Below are 6086 nucleotides of genomic sequence, written 5' to 3' on the forward strand. Positions count from 1 at the left end.
TGTTTCATCGTGTGGGGGGTCAACAGCACCAACAACTCTTCAAACTGTCCCACAGACATCCTGAAATAGGTCCTAAAGCGAAAATGATACAACTTCAGTTCCTGTACCAACCGATGAAACTCGCCATGTTCTCTCATTCTTTTCAATATAGGATGGACCCAAAACCTTTTTTGTTTTCTTTTTTTTATGTAGCAGGACAAGCAGTACATCGCCGTCGCTTGATGTGGAGTCCATCTTTGTAGCGCGATGTTTTAAGAAAATATCGTTTATTCGCGTCGCGTTCGGTGTGAATACTTTTGGTGCGTTAAATTCGCCTGCGTTTTTTTCGCTTTTTCGTCTCGCTAATTCGCGTCGCGTTCGGTGTGAAAAGGCCTTTACTCATGCATCAATAATATTTTTCGAACCAATAACTTGTCAATGATACATTGCACACCGCCGACGTAATTTCGCGATGCGAAAAGCGACATTAATTTTTTTTGCCTCCGGGTCGATTTTTCCAACTCGTCTCGGCGACGGCAGCACCTCTGACCAATCACAATGCAGCTTGTTGACATGTCAAATTCAACATGGCGGACCGCTTAATTAAATTTGTTTCAGCGAATTCAGTTATCTATGATAAAAAGGACAAAAACTACAAAGATAATGAATACAAAGATAACGTATTGTGACGACCGCTAGCTAGGTTGAGAGGAGCTGGCCCGAGCCTGTCCTACACTGAGACACCTTCTTTGTCTTTTCTTGGGTTTTATTGAGCAGAACAGAGAAAGCAAAATAACTGTGATTTACCTGGCACCGTGTGCTCACAGGAGAATGAAATAGCAAACTGAAAACAGTAACAACATTCCCTCGGGGCATTCCGTGTCCCGCGCCAACAGAATCTAAACAACACGCCCACCTGTCATCCCTCTTATCCCCTCCCGCACCTGTTCCTCCCCCCATCCCACATTGGCCAGAACAGCGCGGCATTTTGCAGACAACAGCAGTAACCAATACATGAACATAAGCGGCCGGTCAGGGTCGCCACAATACTTTGTTATTGCGACTGTCCGATAAATTTGACCAAATTAATTTCCGTTAGAGAACTCGCGCACATTCTATCATTGAAGGTTTTCTTTAGGGGTGGGCGGATCGATCCTTAAGTATCTATACATCGATTCTAGGCGTTGTATCGATAAGGATCGATCCTCACATAAAAATATCAATATTAAGGGTCTTTTAAATTTATTTAGCATGAAATATATGTAGACGGGTGGAAATGCACCTGTTAGACTTAGGTATGGAAAAAGGGGTGCTACCGCTTTTAGAGAAGTAACCCTGGGAACGAAGAGGATGCTGGGTATCGATCCAGTGGATACAATATTTAAAACGAGCTTGTATAGAACTATCTCTTATGCAGCTCCTTTCACACGCACATTGCTCACCCCTCCCTGATTTGCTGTGTTTCGTTGTCCTACCATCACATGACTCAGCAGCGCCATATCCAAGCAAGCAGAGTCTTTTAGCTGCTAGTGATGGGAAGTCCGGCTCTTTTCACAGATTCGGCTCTTTTGACTCGGCTCTCTTATAAGAGCCGGCTCTTGTGGCTCCCAAGCGGCTCTTAATTTATTATCACTCTGCGCCTTATATTTCAGCCTAATTTAGCAATTATAAATGGTTTGTGTGTTTCTAAGCATTTGTTTATTCGGTGTTTTCATAAAAGCCTTATTTTTATCCAGTTTTCTATTTCAAAAAATAGACAGTCACTACCGTTTAACATTTTAATCAAACCTTTAAATTAACTGTACACAGAACCACAGCAAACTAATCAAACAAATAAAGAACAAAGTCTTAACATTATAACACTTTCGATAATAGTCTTTAGTGGAGGTTGGCATTTAGAAATACCAGAAGCCTCAGCTTGGCTGGGCAGTTCTTAGATGTCTGTGCAAGTTTGTTGTTGACCCTGCTCTGACAGATATTTTCATTTTACAAACTCGGCACTCAGCTTTGCAGTCTCCATTATCACTGAAATGCATCCAGATGCTGCTTCTTTTTCGGTTTTCGGACATTTCCTCCGTTTTTCCCGAAGCGCTTGCTTTTAACCTGGCTCCCCGTCTGTGTGTACCTGTCCTGTACTACCACTACACTCGCTGTCTGAGCGTCTGGCCCCGCCCCCTTACGTCTTTCACATAATGGTATGAGTCTAGTCTGTCCTCGCACGTGATTGGTCGAATGGTGCACCCATAAAAATAGTCTCGCTCTTCTGTGCATGGATTGTCAGCAGAGCTGACCACTCGCGGCTACATGTGGATAAGCTATACAGACTAAAATTTATTATTTTGTTATTTCACCTAGGTGATTCCCCAAGAGCTATAAATATTACAAGGAGCCTTGCTGAAATGATCGCAAAGGACCTGCAACCTCTCTCTGTCGTTGAAGATGAGGGTTTTAGGAATTTTGTCAAGACACTGGATCCACACTACAGAATTCCAAGTAGGAAAAATTTGATGAAAGGGAAAATACCAGCACTGTATGAAGAGTGCCACTCAAGGGTGAAAAAATGTCTAGATGGTGCAAATAGTGTTGTACTCACAACAGACATGTGGACATCAAGAGCCACAGAGGCTTACTTAACTGTCTCATGCCACATTATTGATGAGAACTGGCAAATGCAAGCCTATGTTCTAGAAACCTGTAGTTTTCCAGGACAACACAGCGCTGAAAACATTTGCTCAGAATTGAAAAGAGTCACTGATGAATGGGGCATAACAGACAAAGTTCAGGCTGTAATCACAGATAATGGAGCGAACATTGTTGCGGCTGTGCGCAAAGCAGGTTGGGCAAATTATCCATGTTTTGCACATACCCTAAATTTAGTAGTAAAAGACTCCATTAAGGCTCTCCCTGATCTTCTTCACATCCAGCAGAGATGCAGTGCTATTGTAGCTTTCTTTCACCACAGCACAAGAGCAGCAGAGAAGCTCAAAGAAGTTCAGAACCAACTTAAGTTTCCAGAACACAAACTGATACAGTCAGTTGAAACAAAGTGGAACTCCGTGTTCTACAAGTAGCGAAATGATTTCGTCACACCCGTGTCGAGGTACTCTGCGTTGTGATTGACCCGGCTGGAGACAATCTTTCAGCTACAAATGTCTTTATTGCTGGTACAGAAGAAAATATGACAACAGAACAGCTTTAGCTCCGTGGCATTCAAATTAACTAAAAGGGAACAAAAAACAATTTTAGACTTAGGTACTGTTAGGTATTTTTAGTCCGATAGCTATTGGATAGATACTTTATGTATTAGAAATGTTTAGTGGAGATAGGATGTCTAGTTAGACTGTTAAATGCTTAGTCATGCTTATGAGTTTCTACAGGGTACATCTGGTCAAGGATAACTAGAGAGAAGAGTTGATGACTGTCAGCAGACAGGGTGTTTAATATTATTATTATGACGTGTATAACTGTAGCCTTAGCCATAATAGGTTCTTATGTTTAAGCCACGACATGTTACTAGAGGTCGTGAGAATGTTTTTAGCTACACACCACTTAACCAACAGACATACACATTCACACGTTGATTTACTTCATGTTTTGACTACTGCTAGAGCCAGCTGCAAAGCTGGTAACAGAGACGTCCCGGTTGACGTTTCTGTGTAGTATGGGGCTAGCCCAACCAAAGGGATATAATGTATAGGCCTGGTGGATTCAGGGTCTTTCATCTTACATCTGCCTGCGAGAAGTTTGGAGGTGCAAGATACCTGAGCGTGTAATGTTAATTTTTACCTGTGCTCATGGAATAAATCAGCATTGTTTTGAAGTTACTTGGACTGTCTCGTCTCTCAGAGATAGCAATGGTAAGAAGAACCAAAGACCAACAAAAGACTAAGGTTATTTGGAGTGCAGGGGACACTCCTGAGGACCTCCGACACAGCAATAGCATCAGCCATCTACTATGGAATGGTCAGCCGGGGCAGCAGCATGTCGGCCACAGACAGGAAGTGACTAGACAAACTGGTCAAGAGGGCCAGCTCTGTCCTGGGAAGTCTTATCTTATTCTTATTCATTGTGATTATCAGTATTGCAGACTTTGCAGAATGTACAGAGGGGTAGTCCATAGATGCAGAGGCATGACTATCTCCCCCAGGAACTCTCATGGAATTTCTGCGACATGTACTAGACTTTTTTGAAGTTGTTAATTTTAATTAATAATGTAATGAAATTATGAAATGCAAACCCCAATTCCAATGAAGTTGGGACATTGTGTAAAACATAAATAAAAACAGAATATAATGACTTGCAAATACTTTTTGACCCATTTTTAATTGAATACAACACAAAGACAAGATATTTAAGTTCAAACTGATAAACATAGTTTTTTTTAAGGATAAGGATAATCACCTTTATTGGCCAAGTATGTTACACACAAGAAATTTGTTTCCAGTACAGAACTGATGGCAGCCATTTGCAGCGCCAACTCAAACAATAGCTCTAACCAATGGGGGGGGTTCAGTGTCTTACCCAAGGACACTTCGACACGTGGACTGCTGGCACTGAGATTTGAACCTTCAACCTTCTGGTTGGGAGACAACCCACCACACCACTGTCGCCTCCCCGCCCTTTTTTGCAAATATTCACTCATTTTGAATTTGATGCCTGCAACACGCTCCAAAAGAGCTGGGACAGGGGTGTTTTTACCACTGTGTTACATCACCTTTCCTTTTAACAACACTTAAAAAGTGTTTGGGAACTGAGGACACTCATTGTTGAAGCTTTGTAGGTGGAATTCTTTCTCATTCTTGCTTGATGTATGACTTCAGTTGCTCAACAGTCCGGGGTCTGCATTGTCGTATTTTGCCTTAACCAACAGACATACACATTCACACGTTGATTTACTTCATGTTTTGACTACTGCTAGAGCCAGCTGCAAAGCTGGTAACAGAGACGTCCCGGTTGACGTTTCTGTGTAGTATGGGGCTAGCCCAACCGAGGGGATATAATGTATAGGCCTGGTTTGGTTCGGGGTCTTTCATCTTACATCTGCCTGCGTGCAGTTTGGAGGTGCAAGATACTTGAGCGTGTAATGTTAATTTTACCTGTGATCCTTTGAATAAATCAGCACTATTCTGAAGTTACTTGGACTGCCTCGTCTCTCAGAGTCAGTATGGTTAAAAAGTACGGGGTACAACAGTACTAATTGTCATGCTATGCTATTATAGCAGCAATGATGTGAACGCAACTTACCTCCGTGAGAGTGTATGGCAGATTGGCGCCAATTGAACCGCACTTCCTTATTATGAATAACGAAGCAGCACGGGCTGCACCCCCTCAAGTTTGCAGGGGCACCGCTATCTATTACCACCACACACATCCCACTTCCGGAGGAAGTAACAAAATAAAATGCCATTGCAACAAATTATTTGGGTTATGGCAAATGGAATTATAACTCCGCTACATATAGGTTCGAGAGACTGTTAGAGCAGAAGGAAGCTGTTACTACAGTCCTCTCTCTTCTTGGAAAGACATCCCTGTGCTTAAGTGAGGAAGACTGGTCCACGATCACTGTTTCCATTGAAGCTCTGAAACCATTTGAGGAAGTCACAAGAGAGATATCAAATGAAAAACATGTTTCAGTTTCGAAAGTGATTCCCCTGGTGTCACTACTTCTGAGATCAACAGCATCTTATGAGTGCCAAGGTAGCAAGATAGCTGCTGAGCTGTCAGCACAATGCCAACGTCGTTTCAGAGGTATTGAAACCTTTTATGGTCTTGCTGTCAGTACCTACCTGGATGCTGTAGTTTTCAACACAATGACAGAGCATCAAAAGGGGTTCTCTGTGAAAACTGTCATAGGGCTTTGTGGGTAAAAAGCTAATAGTGCTTGGTATTTTTGTTTAGTTATTTGCACTTTAATTACTTTATTTTTTCACAAACAATTGTGTGCACTTTGTTTATAAGCGAAGACAGTGTATGAAAAGGGAAATTATTTAATCTGTTATATTAGTGAGTCTTAACAAAACAGTAAACAAAACAGCTGCTTTGTTTTCTAGTAATAATTTTGTGCACTTTGTTTTGTTCAAGCCAGTTAAGTACTGTTAAAGGGAGAA

General features: G+C 41.8%; 1 protein-coding gene across 1 annotated transcript in view; it reads right to left on the reverse strand.

Annotated features, from left to right (window-relative positions):
* Positions 1 to 5309, reverse strand: part of tyms (thymidylate synthetase) — a 17078-nt gene extending 11769 nt beyond the window's left edge. Inside the window, exon 1 of the mRNA XM_020586446.1 lies at positions 5224 to 5309. The gene's annotated coding sequence lies outside the window, so the exon portion shown is untranslated. The remainder of the gene's footprint in view (positions 1 to 5223) is intronic.
* Positions 5310 to 6086: the final 777 nt, after the last annotated feature.

This window comes from Monopterus albus, unplaced genomic scaffold, assembly GCF_001952655.1.
Source record: "Monopterus albus unplaced genomic scaffold, M_albus_1.0 scaffold405.1, whole genome shotgun sequence".
NCBI lineage: Eukaryota > Metazoa > Chordata > Actinopteri > Synbranchiformes > Synbranchidae > Monopterus > Monopterus albus.